An 18,484-nucleotide genomic window follows, 5' to 3' on the forward strand; every position below is an offset into this window, starting at 1 on the left:
CAGATGGGCTGAATGGCACTGGTTTAAGACATCACTGCAGTGCCTCGAAACCCTGCTCAGTAAGGTCTGTGAGTGTTGGATGGGACAGTGTAGAGGGTGTGGAGAGAGCTTTATCTGTATCTAACCCGCGCTGTCCCTGCCTTGGGAGAGTTCGATGCGACAGTGTAGAGGGAGCATTACTCTGTGTCTCACCTGTGCTGTCGTTATCCTGGGTGTGTTTGATAGGGCAGTGCTGAGGGAGCTTTACTCTGTATCTTACCCGTGCTGTACCTGCCCCAGGAGTGTTTGATGGGACAAAGTAGAGGGAGCTTTATTTTGTATCTAACCCGTGCTGTACTTGCCCTATGAGGGTTTTGTGGTACAGTATATGTAACCCCTGCTGTACCTGCCCTCGGAGTGTTTAATGGCAAAGTAGGCAAAGTAGAGAGGATCTTAACTTTGTATCTAACTAGTGCTGTACCTGTCCTGGGAGGGTTTGATGGTACGGTGTAGAGGGAGCTTTACTCTGTATGTAACCCGTGCTGTACCTGTCCTGGGAGTGTTTGATGGTACAGTGTAGAGGGTCTTTACTCTGTATCTAACCCGTGCTGTACCTGTCTGGAGAGTGTTAACACTGGGTGCTCACCTCGATGAGAACAACATTTAACCAGAAGATGATAAGATAAACCCATCTGCTCCTCGCCTGTACACAGACATTAGGAGACATTGAGTGTCCCTAACACATTTAGACAATGCCCATAATCAAATTTTGAACACTACCCTGAGATCTCCCCTTACCGTTCTTTGATCTATGAAAATAGTCCCAGTTTCTCCAGTCTCTCCTCATAACTAAAGTCTCTCGTCACTGGTATTTCACATTTCAGTGAATCTCTTCTGCACTCTCTCCATGGCCTTGACATTTTCCCGAGTGTAAGATCCCCAAAACTTGACACAATATTCTAACCGCAGCCTAACCAATAACTTGTACAGGTTTACATGGCCTCTGTCCTTTTGTGCTCTATACCCCTATTTGTAAAACCGAGGATCACATGAATTTTTTCAACCACTTGATCAACTTGAGCTCCCACTTTTAAAGGTTTGTGTATCTGAACACTTTGCAGGCTTTAGAAATATTAACATAACATGGCTAAAATACATTGACATTAAATGTCTGATATAATGTGTATTATGGGAAAGAGAAGTTTAATCTGAGTTAGAAACTCAAACAGGCGCTTGACTGCAGGCAGGTCGCCATGGCAACACCAATCAGCCATTCCATTCCACAGAATCGGCTGGTTGGAATCTCTAATCCGATAAGGGGAAGGAACAGGAATTCGTCTGTTATTAACCACAATGTAAACCTAAACCAGAGTGAGCAATATAATAGATCAGATTGTAATGTGTGATGCTTATTTAATGAATATAAAATTTTATCTCCTGATGTCAAGCATCATACAGGGTAAGATAAGGCAGAAAAGGAAAACTCATGTCAGACACCGAGAGCTCAATAATACAGAAAGCCTAGAGGAGTATAAAAAGTGCAGGGGTGAAATTAAAAAGGAAATTAGGAAACCAAAGAGAGGGAATCAAAAAATATTGGCAAATTAAATCAAGGAAAATCCAAAGATGTTTAATAAATACATTAAGAACAAAAGGATAATGAAGGGAAGAGTAGGGACTTTTAGAGACCAAGAAAGGAACCTATGTGTGGAGGCGGATGATGTAGGTATGGTTCTTAATGAACACTTTGCTTCCGTCTTCACAAAAGAGAGGGATGGTGCAGACGTTGTAGTTAAGGAGAAGGAGTGTGAAATATTGGATGCGATAAACTTAGTGAGAGAAGGAGCATTGAGGGGTTCAGCATCTTTGAAAGTAGATAATTCATCAGAGAGGGATGAAATGTATCGCAGAGTGTTAAAAGAAGCAAGGGAGGAAATAACGGAGGCTCGAACCATCATTTTCCAATTCTGAGTGGATACAGGCGTGGTGCTGGAGGATTGGAGGACTGCTAATGTTGTACTATTGTTTAAAAAGAGACCGAGGGACAGATCGAGTAATTACAGGCCAGTCAGTCTAACTTCGTTGGTGGGCAAGTTTAAGAATCAATTCTGAGGGACATGATAAACCATCACTTAGAAAGGCACGGAGTAATCAAGGACAGTCAGCGTGGATTTGTTGTGGGAAGGTCGTGTCTGACTAACTTGATTGAATTTTTTGAGGAGGTAACAAGGAGAGTCGATGAGGGTAATGCATTTGATGCAGTCTACATGGATTTTAGCAAGAGTTTTGACAAGATTGCACATGGCAGACTGGTAAAAAAGGTACAATCCCATGGGATCCAAGGGAGAGTTGCAATTTGGATCCAAAATTGGCTCAGTGGCAGGAAGAAAAGGGTGATGATCGACGGGTGTTTTTTTGACTGGAAGGCTGTTTCCAGTGGGGTTCCGCAGAGCTCAGTACTCGGTCCCTTGCTTTTTGTGATGTATATGAATGATTTGGACTTAAATGTAGGGGGCTTGATCAAGAAGTTTGCAGGTGATACAAAATTGGCCGCATGGTTGATAGTGAGGAGGAAGCTGTAGAGTGCAGGAAGATATCAATGGACTGGTCAGGTGGGCAGAAAAGTGGGAAATGGAATTCAATCCGGAGAAGTGTGAGGTAATGAATTTGGGGCCAGCAAATAAGGCAAGGGAATGCACAATAAATGGGAGGATACTGAAAGGTGTAGAGGAAGTGAGGGACCTTGGAATGCATGTCCACAGATCCCTGAAGGTAGCAGGATAGGTAGATAAGGTGGTTAACAAGGCATATGGAATTCTTTCCTTTACTGGCCACGGCATAGACCAGGGAGGTTTTGCTGGAACTGTATATAACACTGGTTAGGCCACAACTTGAGTACTGTGTACAGTTCTGGTCACCACAATACAGGAAGGGTGTAATTTCACTTGATTGGGTACAGGGGAGATTTACGAGGATGTTGCCAGGACTGGATAATTTTATGCACGAGGAAAGATTGGATAGGCTGGGATTGTTCTCTTTGAAACAGAGGAGGCTGAGGAGTAATTTCATTGAGGTGTACAAAATTATGTGTGGCCGTGATAGGCTGGGTAGCAAGGACCGATTTCCCTTAGCAGAGAAGTCAATAAACAAAGGGCAGGGCATAGATTTAAAGTGATTGGTAGTAGGATTATTGAGGAGCTGAGGAAAACATTTTTCACCCAGAGGGTGATAGGTGTCTGTAACTCACTGCCTGAAAGGGTGGTCGAGGCAGAAACCCTGAACTCATTTAAAAGGTACCCGGATAGGCACCTGAAGTGCTGTGACCTAAAAGGCTATGGACCAAGTGCTGGAAAGTGGGATTAGGCTGGATGGGACGAATGGCCTCCTTCTGTGCCGTAAATTTTCTATGATTCTATGATTCTAATTCACAGTAAGCAGGGTAGTTCAGGGATCAGGAGAACACTACTGAAGAAAAGTAACTGCTGGGAACCAAGCAATGTGTCCTTGTAAACCACAGATTAGGGAAGTTGCAGCTCCAGTGACAGATGGATCACAACAGGGTATAAAAATGAGGGGATACTGATGTAAGGGGCAGTTGGGACTGGAGACACCGGAGATCAAGCTCAGGGCATCCGTCGTTCCATCCAGAGGACTGATCTCGTCTACACGGGGGATTTGCATGTTTACTCTGGAACGGTAGAGGCAAGAGGATTTGCTCATATATTTCTTAATGAGGTATTAAAGTTGCTGACTCTCAGACTTGTTAATTAACAAGACAATGCATCAGTTAGAACCTTCCACACCTAAGTCTCTTTGCTGCTCGACTTTAAGACTTTGACCATTTAGTTTACATTTCATCTCATTTTTCTTCCTCTCAAAATGCATCCCGTCACATTTCTCTGCATTAAATTTCACCTGCCCCATTTACTAACCCGTGGACGTCACAATTGCCCAAGGTGCCAATTTTGGCGTCATCTAGAAATCTTCACCTTGTGTCCCACATATCCAAGCTCAGATCATTCTCTGTATTGAGGCACACCACTGTTAATATCCCTCCAGTCTGAAGAACATCCATTAACCACTACTCTCTGTTTTCTGCCCTTTGCACAACTTCCTATCCACACTGCCTCATTCCCGATAATACGGGCAGTATTAATTTTATCAACAAGCCTCCTGTCCGGCATCTTACCAAACACCCTTTCACAATCAATGTACACAATATCCACTGCATTCCCTTTATCAGTAGACTTGAGTTCTCTCAATTAATGTGTTTTTCTAACAAATGTTGAAATGCTTGCTCCACCTCATCTGCTTTGATCTGTTTCAAAACGCAACAGAAAGATCAAGTCGTCTTCTGGAGTTTAAGATAAATTAGATTTTAAAAATTATGTTTAAGACAATGACGGGCATCTGGGCTTAGACCCGCCCATTCTGTGCCGCAACTCTCGCCCCTCACACACTCCGATTGATTCGAGGACCAACTCACCCGCTCACCCCTCCAGTCAATTTCCGCTCCTCCTATTGATACGGAACTCTCCTTCATCACCATGGTGGGATTAGTGTTGACACTGACATCCTGAGGTGCAGTTCGAAAATAAACCTGAATTGAACCCGTCAGTTGCAACATTTAATAAAACGAAATTAATAAAAGTTACCGTAAAAAATATTTTCTGGAGTTTACCAAAGTGGTGGAGCGTCTGCGCTGTATGTTTGTGCCAGTTTAAATGGCACGAAGAGCTGGGGTTTCAGTTAATTTTATTTTCCTTGGTCCAAACGCGCTCTCGCTTCTTCCAAAGTGTTTGCTTCTCAGCAAGATGTTAAGACCAGCAATGGCGGCTGCAACACCCAGCATGCAGCACGGTACAGATTGTGCCCTATCTGAATCAGTGAAGCACAGCGCGCAGGCGCAGTATGCATCATTATCGGGCTGTGTGTCCTGAGCATGCGCGGTCAGTCGAGGCTGCGGGAGGAGCGCGTTCGGTGCAGGTGAGAGGATCGGAGCAAGAGGCTCAATAAACCCCGGGGCCCGGGTCCGGGCTCAGGCCCAGGCTCAGGCTTCACAAACCCCGAGTGCGGCCCCAGACCCGAATATAAAACAGTGAACATTATCCCCCCTCACTACCCGCCGGTTTCCGGTTTCTCCCGTTTCGCTCCGGACCAACTCTCAACAAAAGGCCGCGGCCCCGCGCATGCGCGGTGTGAACTGGGAATTCTCAGGGAGCGTCTGTAAATGAAGGAGAAATGATGATCGGTCAGGGAGCGTCTGTAAATGAAGGAGAAATGGTGATCGGTCAGGGAGTGTCTATAAATGAAGGAGAAATGGTATTCGGTCAGGGAGCATCTGTAAATGAAGGAGAAATCGTGATCGATAAGGGAACATATGCAAATGAGGGGGAAATTGTGATCGGTCAATGAGCGTTTGTAAATGAAGGAGAAATGGTGATCATTCAGGGAGCATCAGTAAATGAAGGAGAAATGGTGATCAGTCAGGGGGAGTCTGTAAATGAAGGAGAAATGGTGATCAGTCAGGGAGCATCGGTAAATGAAGAAGAGATGGTGATCTCTTTTTCTTCAGTCATCCAGGGAGCTCGAGCTTTGGATGCTATTCCTTTGCTCCTCGTGGGAATCTGTCTACTCTCTTGCAAACCCACTCCTTGAAGGCCTCCCATTGTTCAATTACTGTTTTGTTGCCAATTTTTGATACCAATTCACCTGGACAAGATCCCATTTTAACTCATGAAATTAGCCCTCCTCCAGTTAAGAATTTTCACATTTGACTGTCCCCTGTCCTTTTCCATAACTGTTCTAGACCTAATGAGATTATGATCACTGCTGCCCCACTGAAACATGCTCCACCTGCCCCACTTCATTCTCCACACCGAGCCCACTGCTGTAATCACATTCACTCTCTCACATTCACTCTCTCACACTCACTCTCTCACACTCACTCTCTCACACTCACTCTCTCACACTCACTCTCTCACCCTTTCACTCATGGTTTAGGGCCACTGAAAGATGATGCGATGTGTTTGGATTTCAGCACAGGGAGGAGGGAGAGTGTGTGGGACGGGGATTTACAGCTTTGAGGAATAAGAGAGGAAAGAATGTTCCATAGAACGTCGAGTTATCTGATCTGAATTTTTATCCTGTACTTACAGTGATAACTTTTTTAAACTCCTTTTACAGGGTATTAGAAGGGGAGGATTTGCAGACAGGAAACTCAAACCAAAGATCACGTCAAGATCTGACAGAGTCATTTGATTCATCAGGACTTGAAGATCATCGGCCTTTGAATGTGGAAGGAGAAATGTTTGTCTGTTCTATCTCTGGGAGAAGATTTCAAACATCAGTGTGAGTGGAAAAGCACCAAGACACACACACCCGAGTGAGAGTGTTCCAGTGCACTGACTGTGGAAAGAGCTTTAACCAGTTGCATAGCCTGAAAAAACATCACACCATTCACAGCGGGGAGAAACTGTACACGTGTTCTGTGTGTGGACGAGGCTTCAACTGATCATCCAACCTGGAGAGACACAAGGACACCCGGACCACGGAGAAACCGTGGAAATGTGGGGACTGTGGGAAGGGAATCAATTACCCGTCACTGCTGGAAACTCATCGACGCAATCACACCGGGGAGAGACCGTTCACCTGCTCCGTGTGTGGGAAGGGATTCACTCAGTCATACAGCCTCCTGATGCACCAACGATTTCACTCTGATAAGCGACCTTTTAAGTGTTCGAATTGTGAAAAGAGGTTTAAAAGCAAAAGTAACCTGCTGACACACCAACGCATTCACACCGGGGAGAGGCCGTTCACCTGCACCGTGTGTGGGAAGGGATTCACTCGGTCATCTCAGCTTCTGTCACACCAGCGAGTTCACAATGAGGAGAGGCCGTTCTCCTGCTCCATGTGTGGGAAGGGATTCACTCGGTCATCACACCTTCTGTCACACCAGCGAGTTCACACTGATGAGAGACCTTTTAAGTGTCCTGACTGTGGGAAGAGATTTAAAATCAGAAACGAAATGGTGAGACACCAACGCACTCACACTGGGGAGAGGCCGTTCACCTGCTCCGTGTGTGGGAAGGGATTCACTCGGTCATCCACCCTGCTGAGACACCAGCGAGTTCACACTGGTGAGAGACCTTTAAATGTTCTGACTTTGGGAAGAGATTTAAAATCAGAAACGAACTGCTGAGACATCGACGCACTCACACTGGGGAGAGGCCGTTCACCTGCTCTCTGTGTGGGAAGGGATTCACTCGGTCATCCACCCTGCTCAGACACCAGCGAGTTCACACTGATGAGAGACCTTTAAATGTTCTGACTTTGGGAAGAGATTTAAAATCAGAAACGAACTGCTGAGTGTTAGCGTGGATTTTGGACTGTTGAATTAAAGGCAACGATGAAGTGACTTGAGAAGGTATCTGCGTTCACTACGGAGTGTCCAGTCCTTCTCCCAAAGCTTTGTCCAATAAACTGCATGTTGAATCTTTAAGTCTGACTCCGAGTGGTGATTTTTCCCACAACACTGAGACATCGACGCACTCACACTGGGGAGAGACTGTTCACCTGCTCCGTGTGTGGGAAGGGATTCACTAATTCATCCCACCTTCTGAAACATTAACTTGTTCACACTATTGAGTGACCTTTTAACTCAGTGACTGTGAGAAGAGCTTTAAAAGCAGAAATGAACTGCTGACACATCAACACATGCCCATTGGGGAGAGACTGTTCACCTGCTCCGTGTGTGGGAAGGGATTCACTCAGTCATCACACGTGCTGAGACACCAGTGAGTTCACATATGACTGCAGGGGTTGGATTCTGCTGTTAATCCCATCCAGGACTGAACCATGTTCATTCTGACAGTTGGGGTTTGTTTCTGCTGATGTTAATAACCCCTATAACTGGGCTGGAGTTTAATATTCTGGATATCTGTTAAATAAATCAGATTTGTTTTAAACACCTTGTTGCAGATTTTGGTCTTTCCCACCTGAGTGTTTAGCATCACCTGACTGGAGCTCAGAAAGGACAATCTGGGGGGAGGATCGTCCGGTGGGAACAGAACTTCAGCCTGGACACAGTCCTTCAGGGCCACACTGAGAGGGGCAAACGGCACTTTGGTCTTTCTCGTCTCCCTTCACTGATAGCAAAGTGGCCGTGCGGCGTCCAGTCTAAAAATGACAGTGGTAATTATTCTATGGAGATTTCACCTGTTTGTGTGACCGTCCTGAGTCTACCATTTAAGGCAGGCGTTAACTCATTTAAAATAAACTCGTTAAAAATAAATGAGTTAAAGTTTGCATTAAAATAGCAGAGGGAGGAGTTCACAGGAGCCTGTTAACTGCTGGTACAATTATACAACAATCATTCGATCTCCAGATAAAGAAGGACCTGCAGTGTGTTTCCAGAATTCACGGTTTTATTGATTTGTGCGTGTTGGACACCAGGATCACTAAAAATACACGACCCTGACCATCCACAGGGTGGGGCGAACCCGACAGTTACTCTGGGATCACTCCCACTGCGGAACTCCACAACTGACCCTGCTGAAGGTTGCAGGCTCAGGGAGTGGGGCCTCCAGGAGTGGACTGTAAGATAGCTGACAAAGATATGCTGAGGTACCAGAGGGATCCTTGCTAAGGAACCGTCTGGGATTTTACCTGTCAGTGTGGGTCTCGGGGTGAATGATTCCTGACTCCCCGAACTGTCTTACATTTAACCCAGATCAGATCAGGATGAACTCAGTTCACGGGAGAATTGGGACAAATATCACCCACAATCGAGGGAGACAAAAGCAGCCATTAGAGAAGCTCAGAGATCTTTGGAAAAGAAGATGGTGCACAATTCTGAGGATAACAGCAAATGTCTTTCCAGCTACGTCAGGAGTCAGAAGACCATTAAATATGGTTTAGGGCCACCGAGAGACAGTTCAGGACAGATTCCCAGGCTATGGCAGAGATGTTAAATGACTATTTCTCATCAGTCCACACTCCTGTGGATGATGCTCAGATTCCAGCTGTGGGATGTGCTGTCAACAATAACATCATAAATATTAAAATAGAAAGGGATGTCACTTTGGATAAAATGTTAACTCTCAAAATGCATTGTGCTCCAGGTCCAGATGATATCCACCCCTGGGTGTTTAAAGAGATGGGACGGGTGCTCTATGAGCACATTGCCTGTATCTTCAACAGCTCAATAGAGTCAGGGATTGTCCCCTGAGATTGGAAGGTAGCTCACGTAGTTCCCATTTTCATTAAAGGGGACAAATCAGAGCCGGGGTATGACAGGCCCATCAGTGTGACATCGATCAGAGGGAAGATGCTTGAAGGGATCCTAAGAGATGCTGTTTATCATCACGGGGAAAGAGAAGGGGCCATTAGAGATACTCGACACGGCTTCTGGGAAAGAAGGTCGTGTCTCACAAACTTGCTTGAGTTTTTTGAAGAAGTTGCTGGGTCAGTGGATGAGGGTAATCCGGTTCACATTGTCTATCTCAGGGGTGTCAAACTCATTTCCTTTGGTGAACCTGATCCGATATCCTGGCACTTGGCCTGGGCCACATTCAGCAAAAGTTATTAAACTGGAAATAGATGAAGATGAACTCTATTGTTACTTACGTACATTTAGATGTTGTTTACTGCTACTGCTGCTCCCGATACCTGGCACCTCTTAGCTTGAACTATTGCACCAACATTTGGAGTAAATGACTGGGCTGAGGCCTGTCTTGGATAAAAACATGAGGACCACTTGTCATTACAGAACTGTGTGCCCCAAACACTAACCGTGGAAGTGAATTCCACAGACTGACAACTCCCTATGTAAAGAAGTTTCTCTTGACTACTGCTCTAAAACAGATAGCAGGGGTTAATTGTAGCGACTCACACTGTATAAGGTGGAAAGTGATGCTCCACAAGGATTGGTTCTGGGACCACTGTTCACAATTCACATAAACGATTTGGACTCGGGAATCGGAAGTACAATTTCAAAATTTACAGATGACACCAGATTGGCGGGGTGGGGTGGAGTTTAGATAATATTGATGAAGATTGCGATCAAACACAAAATACATTAATAAACTTGCAAAATGGGTGTTTAATGCAGATGACAGTGGAGTGGAGCATTTTGGTGGCAAAAATTTGGAAATTGTGTCCTGTATACCCAAGTCCAAGTCATTAATGTATATCAAGGAAAGCAGTGGTCCCAGCACCGACCCCTGGGGAACACCACTGTACACCTCCCTCCATTCCGAAAATCAGTCTTTCACCACGACTCTCTGCTTCATGTTATTCAGCCAATTCTGTATCAATGCTGCTACTGCCCCCTTTTATTCCATGGGCTTCAATCTTGATGACAAGCCCATTATGCGGTACTTTATCAAACGCCTTTTGGAAGTCAATACACACCACATCAACCGAATGGTCCTCATCGACCCTCTCTGTTACCTTATCAAAAAACTGTATCAAGTTAGTGAAACACGATTTCCCTTTAACAAATCCGTGCTGGCTTTCCCTAATCCTTGTCCAAGTGACTGCTAATTGTGCCCGGGTTATCGTTGCTGGAACTTTCCCCACTACCGAGGTTAAACTGACTGCTCTGTAGTTGCTGGGTTTTATCTTTCACCCTTTCTTGAACAATGGTGTAACATTTGCAATTCCCCAGTCCTCTGGCATCATCCCCATATCTAAGGATGTTTGGAAGATTATGGCCAGTACCTCTGCAATTTCCACTGTGATTTCGCTCAGCAACCTAGAATGCATCCCATCCGGACCAGGTGACGTTTCTACTTTAAGTACAGCCAGCCTTTCAAGTACCTCCTCTTTATGAATTTCTAGCCAATCCAGTATCTTAACTACATCTTCCTTTACTGACACTCTGGCAGCATTTTCTTCCATGGCAAAGACAGATGCAAAGTATTTATTTAGTACCTCAGCCATGCCCACTGTCTCCCACTGCCACTTCCTCACTATAACTGGGGTTAGTGGTGCAATGGATAACGCATCTGACTATGGCTCAGTAGACGATATGTTCGATTCCTACTTGGCTTGAGAGTTTTTTTAATGCAAACTGCATTATTTTATTGCTTTCAATACCTTGCAAGCTGTTCCACTTGGTGGTGCTGCCTGGCTCCAGACCTGGTAAGTGCCTTCTTAGTGCAGCAAGCAGTGGTTCAGTGTCAAAATCTGAAAGTCCTGAATTCAATCTTCAGAGAAGGCATCAAGGATTACGATGCTTTTTTTTCCATCTCTCACCTCATCTTTCCATCTTTGCTGCACAGCAAAATCAAGAGCTTTTGCTTACTGCAGCACATCAAAAGATTTGCTGCCCCTTGACCTCTCTGTACCCAAACACACAGCGAAGTTTAGGAAGTACATGGGCTATGGAATCACTGACAACACTCTTGTTTCTGTATAATTGCATCAAGACAAACGGTGAGTGGAGAATATAATCAACGATCCCGCTACTTCTCACATGCCAAGTGAGCGATCTACCAGTTGAGCTAATTCCTCGTTTGCTGTTTGTAAATCGCCCTTCACAGTTCCTGCCTCGCACTCGCCTCCAAGCTGCTCCACGACCAGCAGAGAAATCTTGCCTTGGGTTGCCGCTCCCTGAATACATTAAATACTTTGCTCCAATCGGCGGTATCGAGCATCAGCAAGTGAGGAACAGCAGAACGGGAAGCCACAGTAATCATGAATGATGCTGAGAAGAGCCCGAGCCTGCGGAAGGAAGACGAGGTCACTGGAAAGCAACAGCCGCCCGAGCTTGAGGGAGCAGCGTGAGCCCTGACTGACTGATCGAAGACCTTTTTGCCTGAAATTGAGGGCGATTTGAAGTGTTGCTGCTCAAAGGCACTCCCTGCTGGTGAGCAGAGGCAAATACTCGAGTGAAACAGCCGTGCTCGGGCACACACAGAAAGATTTAAGGTTTGAGAAAGGAAAAGTGGTGTCCTGTGCCTGAGTGGCAACATGTTAATCTGTCAGATGCCTGTAAAGTTCAGAGAGCGACCTTGAGGTAATTGTTGCTTATTCCAAAAGCACACTCACTCCTTCGAGCCGGAATTGAACCAGCGACCTAAGGATGACTTTACTTTGGTTTAATTCACTACAGTCCTCCGCTCTACCAGCTGAGCTATCGAAGGGAAGCGATAGAAAGGATTGTCTTTGGTGATTGTTCACCGTGAGCCTGTTGACATGTTCAGACTCGTGGAGTCCAGTGCTGATCGAAGACTTCTTTTGCCTGAGAGTGAGAGCTGAGTGTTTTGAAGTATTGCTGCTCAAAAGCACTCCCTGCTGGTGAGCAGAGGCAAAACAGCCTTGTTTGGGCAGACACAGAAAGTTTTACGGTTTGTGAAAGGAAAAGAGGCGTCCTGTGCCTTCATGGCAACATGTTAATCTGTAAGGTGCCTGTAAAGTTAAGAGAGTGACCTTGAACTAATTGCTGCTTATTGCAAAAGCACGCGTACTCCTTCAGCAGGAATTGAACAAATGACATAAGAATGACTTTGTCTTATGTTCCGCGACAGTCTTGTCACTTGACCAGCTGAGGTATCGAAGGGAAGCGGCAAAAATGTTTCACTTTGGTGATTGTTCACCGTGCACCTTTGACACACCCGGACTCGTGGATTCCAGTGCTCATGACTGAGGCTGACTCGGTACCTGCTCATACCGCAGCGCTGTGGGAGTGGGAGCTGCTCCGTGTTCTCCACAGCCTGGGCCAGTGACGCAGTGAATAATGTGACTGATTATTGATCTGGAAATTGTGGGTTCAAGTTTACGGAGGGTGTAAAGTGGAAGGCCGGGCCTGGAGAGCATTGGAATAGTCGAGTCTGGAGGTAAACAAAGGCACGGATGAGGGTTTCAGCAGCAGAACATCAATCTGGCAGTTGAGATTTGTTTCTGCTGATGTTAATAACCGCTATAACTGGGCTGAAATTCAATATTCTGGATCTATGTCAAATAAATCAACTTTATTTCAAACAGAATGGGTCAATTACTTGATGAATTCAAGGTAAGAGACTAATTGATGTCCTAATTACCGATTATTATGCCTTTTCTTCTTTCTCACTGTAGATTAATTCAGTTCTCATACCTTCAATTACTCTCATGGCCAAGTCCCAGTTCCCCGGTCCTTCCCGAGTGCCTCTCCCAGCCTTGGGATCCAGGGAAGGTATCGGTAATGTACCCGGGATCACTAAACACAAAACCCAGTCTGTGAATCACTTTCAGCTACTGGACTTATCGTGTGTCCCACAGCATCTCTCTCACCTTCAATGTGTGAATAGAGCATCAGGCCTGGAAATCTCGTCTTCAATTTAAATCCACTCTGCAAATGTATTTAACAAAATACAAACAAGTAAACACATCACGGCCCAATAATCCAGCACTAAATTCAAAGGAGTAAGTCTGTTATCAAACTCCTTGAGTGGACAGAATAAAGAAAAATCCCAACTCTAAGATCCCCTCGAATCCTTTGCAAATACCTTTCAAATCTTGACAATAATCAACAAGTCTAATTTAATGTTGATCTTTATCTTGAGTGGGGTTGGAATACAGAAGTGATGCTTCAGTTGTAAAGAACCTTGGTCAGACCCCATCTGGAGAACAGGGCACCGAACCCAAGGAGAGATAAATCGGCCTTGGGAAAGATACAGTGCAGATTCACCAGAATGACACAGGGGTTAAAAGGATTAAATTATGAGGACGGGTTGCATAAACTTGGTTTTTATTCCAATGAGTTTAAAACATTGAGATGTGATCTCATCGAGATGTTTAAAATAATAAAGGGATTCAATAAGGTAGATACAGAGAAATGATTTAATCTGGAGGGGGAATCCTGAACAAGAGGGCATAAGAAATAGGAGCATGAGTGGGCCATACGGCCCCTCGAGCCTGCTCTGCCATTCAGTAAGCACATGGCTGATCTTCTACCTTAACTCCACTTTCCTGCCTGATTCCTTGAGTCCTTCTGTGTCCAAAAATCTCTCGATCTCATTCTTGTATATATTCAACGTCTGAGCGTCCACAGCCCTCTGGGGTCGAGAATTCCAAAAATTCACCACCTTCTGAGTGAAGAAATTTTTCCTTATCTCTGTCCTAAATGGCAGATCCCTTATCCTGAGACTATGCCTCCTAGTTCTAGACTCTCCAGCCAGGGGAAACAGCCTCTCAGCATCTACCCTGTCAAGCCCTCTAAGAATTTTAGACTTCTCAATTAGATCACCTCTCATTCTTCTAAATTCCAGAGATTATAGGGCCATTCTGTTCAATCTCTCCTCACACAAAAACCATCTCATCCCAGGAATCAATCCAGTGAACCTTTGTGGCACCCCCTCGAAGGCAAGTATATCCTTCCTCCGGTAAGGAGACCAAAACTGTACACAGTACTCCAGGTGTGGTCTCACCAAAGCCCCATATAATTGCAGCAAGACTTCCTTACTCTTATTCTCCAACCCACTTGCAATAAAGGCCAACATACCATTTGCTTTCCTAATTGTTTGCTGTACCTGCATATTAACTTCATGTGATCCGTGTACAAGGACACCCAAAACCCTCTGAACAACAGCATTTCTTAGTCTCTCACCTTTTAAAAAAATATTCTGCTTTTCTATTCTTCCCACCAAAGTGAATAATTTCACATTTCCCCACATGATACTCCATCTGCCAACTTCTTGATGATCTTAACATTAGAGCGAGGTCATTTATGAGCAAAATAAGTAATTTTTCACACAAATGGTGGTGGAAATCGTAAACTCACTTCCCCGAAAGGCTGTGGATGCTGGGGCTCGATTGAAATGTTCAATATTGAGATTGATGGGTTTGTGTTGTGTGAGGGTTGAAAGGGATCTGGAGCTTGAATCTGATCAACAAGCCTCCTGTCCGGCATCTTCTCAAACACTTTTTAACAATCCATCTTCACAACCTCCATTGCATTTTATCCCCACACTGTGTTATTCCCTCCAATAATCCCTGCTGTCTGTCCTGAATTAATCCATTTCATTCCCAATGTTGAAATCTTTGCTCCACCCACTCGGTTCCATCGGTTTTTCTCCACAACACAAAGGGCCAGTTTTCCCCAAGAGTTTCACACCAATCAGCTTTCAAAATGAGGCAGAGTTTCAGCCAATGAGGGAGATCCGGGCTCAGCCCCGCCCACTCGGTGCCGCAAGTCCCGCCCCTCACACACTCCCATTGGTTGGAGGACCAACCACCCGCTCGGTCCTCCAGTCCCTCTCCGCTCTTCCTATTGGTCCGGAGCTCCCGTCAATCACCCGGGCAGTGTGAGCTGAGCATGCGCGGCGGGCGGGGAGTGAGGCCGAGATCGTGTCCGCAACAGGTGAGAGATGGGCGGGGGGAGCGGGTTAATAAACCCCGGGGGAGGGGGCGGGGGCTTCACAAACCCCGAGTGCGGCCCCGGGCCCGAATATCAAACAGTGAACATTCTCCTCTCTCTCTCTACACTCCGGGGGCTCCGGTTTAGATCAGACCCGAAACTCGACAAACGGCCCGCGGCCTCCGAGCATGCGCAGAGTCAGCGTCAAACCTCGTGACTCATCGAATCAGGGAGCGTCTGTAAATGAAGGAGAAATGGTGATCGGTCAGGGAGCGTCTGTAAATGAAGGAGAAATGGTGATCGGTCAGGGAGCGTCTGTAAATGAAGGGGAAATGGTGATCGGTCAGGGAGCGTCTGCAGATGAAGGAGAAATGGTGATCAGTCAGGGAGCGTCTGTAAATGAAGGAGAAATGGTGATCGGTCAGGGAGCGTCTGTAACTGAAGAGAACTGGTGATCAGTCATGGAGTGTGTGTAAATGAATGAGAAATGTGATCAGTCCGGGAGCATATTTGAATGAACGAAAAATTGTGATCCGTCTGGGAGCATCTGTAAATGAAGGATAAATGGTCATAGAATCATAGAATCATAGAAGTTTACAACATGGAAACAGGCCCTTCGGCCCAACATGTCCATGTCGCCCAGTTTATACCACTAAGCTAGTCCCAATTGCCTGCACTTGGCCCATATCCCTCGATACCCATCTTACCCATGTAACTGTCCAAATGCTTTTTAAAAGACAAAATTGTACCCGCCTCTACTACTGCCTCTGGCAGCTCGTTCCAGACACTCACCACCCTTTGAGTGAAAAAAATTGCCCCTCTGGACCCTTTTGTATCTCTCCCCTCTCACCTTAAATCTGTGCCCCCTCGTTATAGACTCCCCCACCTTTGGGAAAAGATTTTGACTATCTATCTTATCTATGCCCCTCATTATTTTATAGACTTCTATAAGATCACCCCGAAACCTCCTACTCTCCAGGGAAAAAAGTCTCAGTCTATCCAACCTCTCCCAAAAAGTCAAACCATCAAGTCCTGGTAGCATCCTAGTAAATCTTTTCTGCACTCTTTCTAGTTTAATAATATCCTTTCTATAATAGGGTGACCAGAACTGTACACAGTATTCCAAGTGTGGCCTTACTAATGTCTTGTACAACTTCAACAAGACATCCCATCTCCTGTATTCAATGTTCTGACCAATGAAACCAAGCATGCTGAATGCCTTCTTCACCACCCTATCCACCTGTGACTCCACTTTCAAGGAGCTATGAACCTGTACTCCTAGATCTCTTTGTTCGATAACTCTCCCCAACGCCCTACCATTAACGGAGTAGGTCCTGGCCCGATTCGATCTACCAAAATGCATCACCTCACATTTATCTAAATTAAACTCCATCTGCCATTCATCTGCCCACTGGCCCAATTTATCAAGATCCCGTTGCAATCCTTCTTCACTGTCCACAATGCCACCAATCTTGGTGTCATCTGCAAACTTACTAACCATGCCTCCTAAATTCTCATCCAAATCATTAATATAAATAACAAATAACAGCGGACCCAGCACCGATCCCTGAGGCACACTGCTGGTGACAGGCCTCCAGTTTGAAAAACAACCCTCTCCAACCACCCTCTGTCTTCTGTCGTCAATCCAATTTTGTATCCAATTGGGTACGACTGCACAGCCCTCATCTATCTTCTTGGTTACCCCTTCAAAAAACTCAATCAAATTCATGAGACGTGATTTTCCTCTCACAAAACCATGCTGACTGTTCCTAATCAGTCCCTGCCTCTCCAAATGCCTGTAGATCCTGTCTCTCAGAATACCCTCTAACAACTTACCCACTACAGATGTCAGGCTCACCGGTCTGTCGTTCCCAGGCTTTTCCCTGCCGCCCTTCTTAAACAAAGGCACAACATTTGCTAACCTCCAATCTTCAGGCACCTCACTTGTAGCTGTCGATGATTCAAATATCTCTGCTAGGGGACCCGCAATTTCCTCCCTAACCTCCCATAACGTCCTGGGATACATTTCATCAGGTCCCGGAGATTTATCTACCTTGATGCGCGTTAAGACTTCTAGCACCTCCCTCTCTGTAATATGTACACTCCTCAAGACATCACTATTTATTTCCCCAAGTTCCCTAACATCCATGCCTTTCTCAACCGTAAATACCGATGTGAAATATTCATTTAGGATCTCACCCATCTCTTGTGGTTCCGCACATAGATGACCTTGTTGATCCTTAAGAGGCCCTACTCTCTCCCTAGTTACTCTTTTGCCCTTTATGTATTTGTAGAAGCTCTTTGGATTCTCCTTTGCCTTATCTGCCAAAGCAATCTCATGTCCCCTTTTTGCCCTCCTGATTTCTCTTTTAACTCTACTCCGGCAATCTCTATAATCTTCAAGGGATCCACTTGATCCCAGCTGCCTATGCATGTCATATGCCTCCTTCTTCTTTCTGACTAGGGCCACAATCTCCCGAGTCATCCAAGGTTCCCTACTTCCACCAGCCTTGCCCTTCACTTTATAAGGAATGTGCTTACCCTGAACCCTGGTTAACATACTTTTGAAAGCCTCCCACTTACCAGACGTCCCTTTGCCTGCCAACAGACTCTCCCAATCAACTTCTGAAAGTTCCTGTCTAATACCATCAAAATTGGCCTTTCCTCAATTTAGAATTTTAACTTTTGGGCCAGACCTATCATTCTCCATAGCTATCTTAAAACTAATGGAATTATGATCACTGGTCCCAAAGTGATCCCTCACTAACACTTCTGTCACCTGCCCTTCCTTATTTCCCAAGAGGAGGTCAAGTTTTGCCCCCTCTCTAGTCGGGCCATCCACATACTGAATGAGAAATTCCTCCTGAATACACTCAACAAATTTCTATCCATCCAAGCCCCTAATGCTATGGCTGTCCCAGTCAATGTTGGGAAAGTTAAACTCCCCTGCTATTACCACCCTATTTTTCTTGCAGCTGTCTGTAATCTCCTTACATATTTGCTCCTCAATTTCCCGTTGACTATTTGGGGGTCTGTAGTACAATCCTATCAAAGTGATCTCTCCCTTCTTATTTTTCAGTGATGGGTCAGGGAGAGTCTGTAAATGAAGCACAAATGGTGATCAGTCAGGGATCGTCTGTAAATAAAGGGCAAATGGTGATCGGT

The 18,484-nt window shown here is 45.4% G+C and overlaps 1 non-coding gene and 1 pseudogene across 1 annotated transcript; one reads left to right on the plus strand and one right to left on the minus strand.

The window, feature by feature from the left end:
• LOC137335575 (gastrula zinc finger protein XlCGF57.1-like) overlaps positions 1-7,851 on the plus strand; it is a 30,408-nt pseudogene extending 22,557 nt beyond the window's left edge.
• A 4,182-nt stretch (positions 7,852-12,033) lies between these two features.
• On the minus strand, positions 12,034-12,128 carry trnay-gua (transfer RNA tyrosine (anticodon GUA)). Its single transcript has 2 exons — positions 12,092-12,128; positions 12,034-12,069 (listed from the first exon to the last, which is right to left on the minus strand). It is a non-coding gene; the product is annotated as a tRNA-Tyr (tRNA).
• Positions 12,129-18,484: the final 6,356 nt, after the last annotated feature.

The sequence above is a fragment of the Heptranchias perlo genome, chromosome 20 (assembly GCF_035084215.1).
Source record: "Heptranchias perlo isolate sHepPer1 chromosome 20, sHepPer1.hap1, whole genome shotgun sequence".
Lineage (NCBI taxonomy): Eukaryota > Metazoa > Chordata > Chondrichthyes > Hexanchiformes > Hexanchidae > Heptranchias > Heptranchias perlo.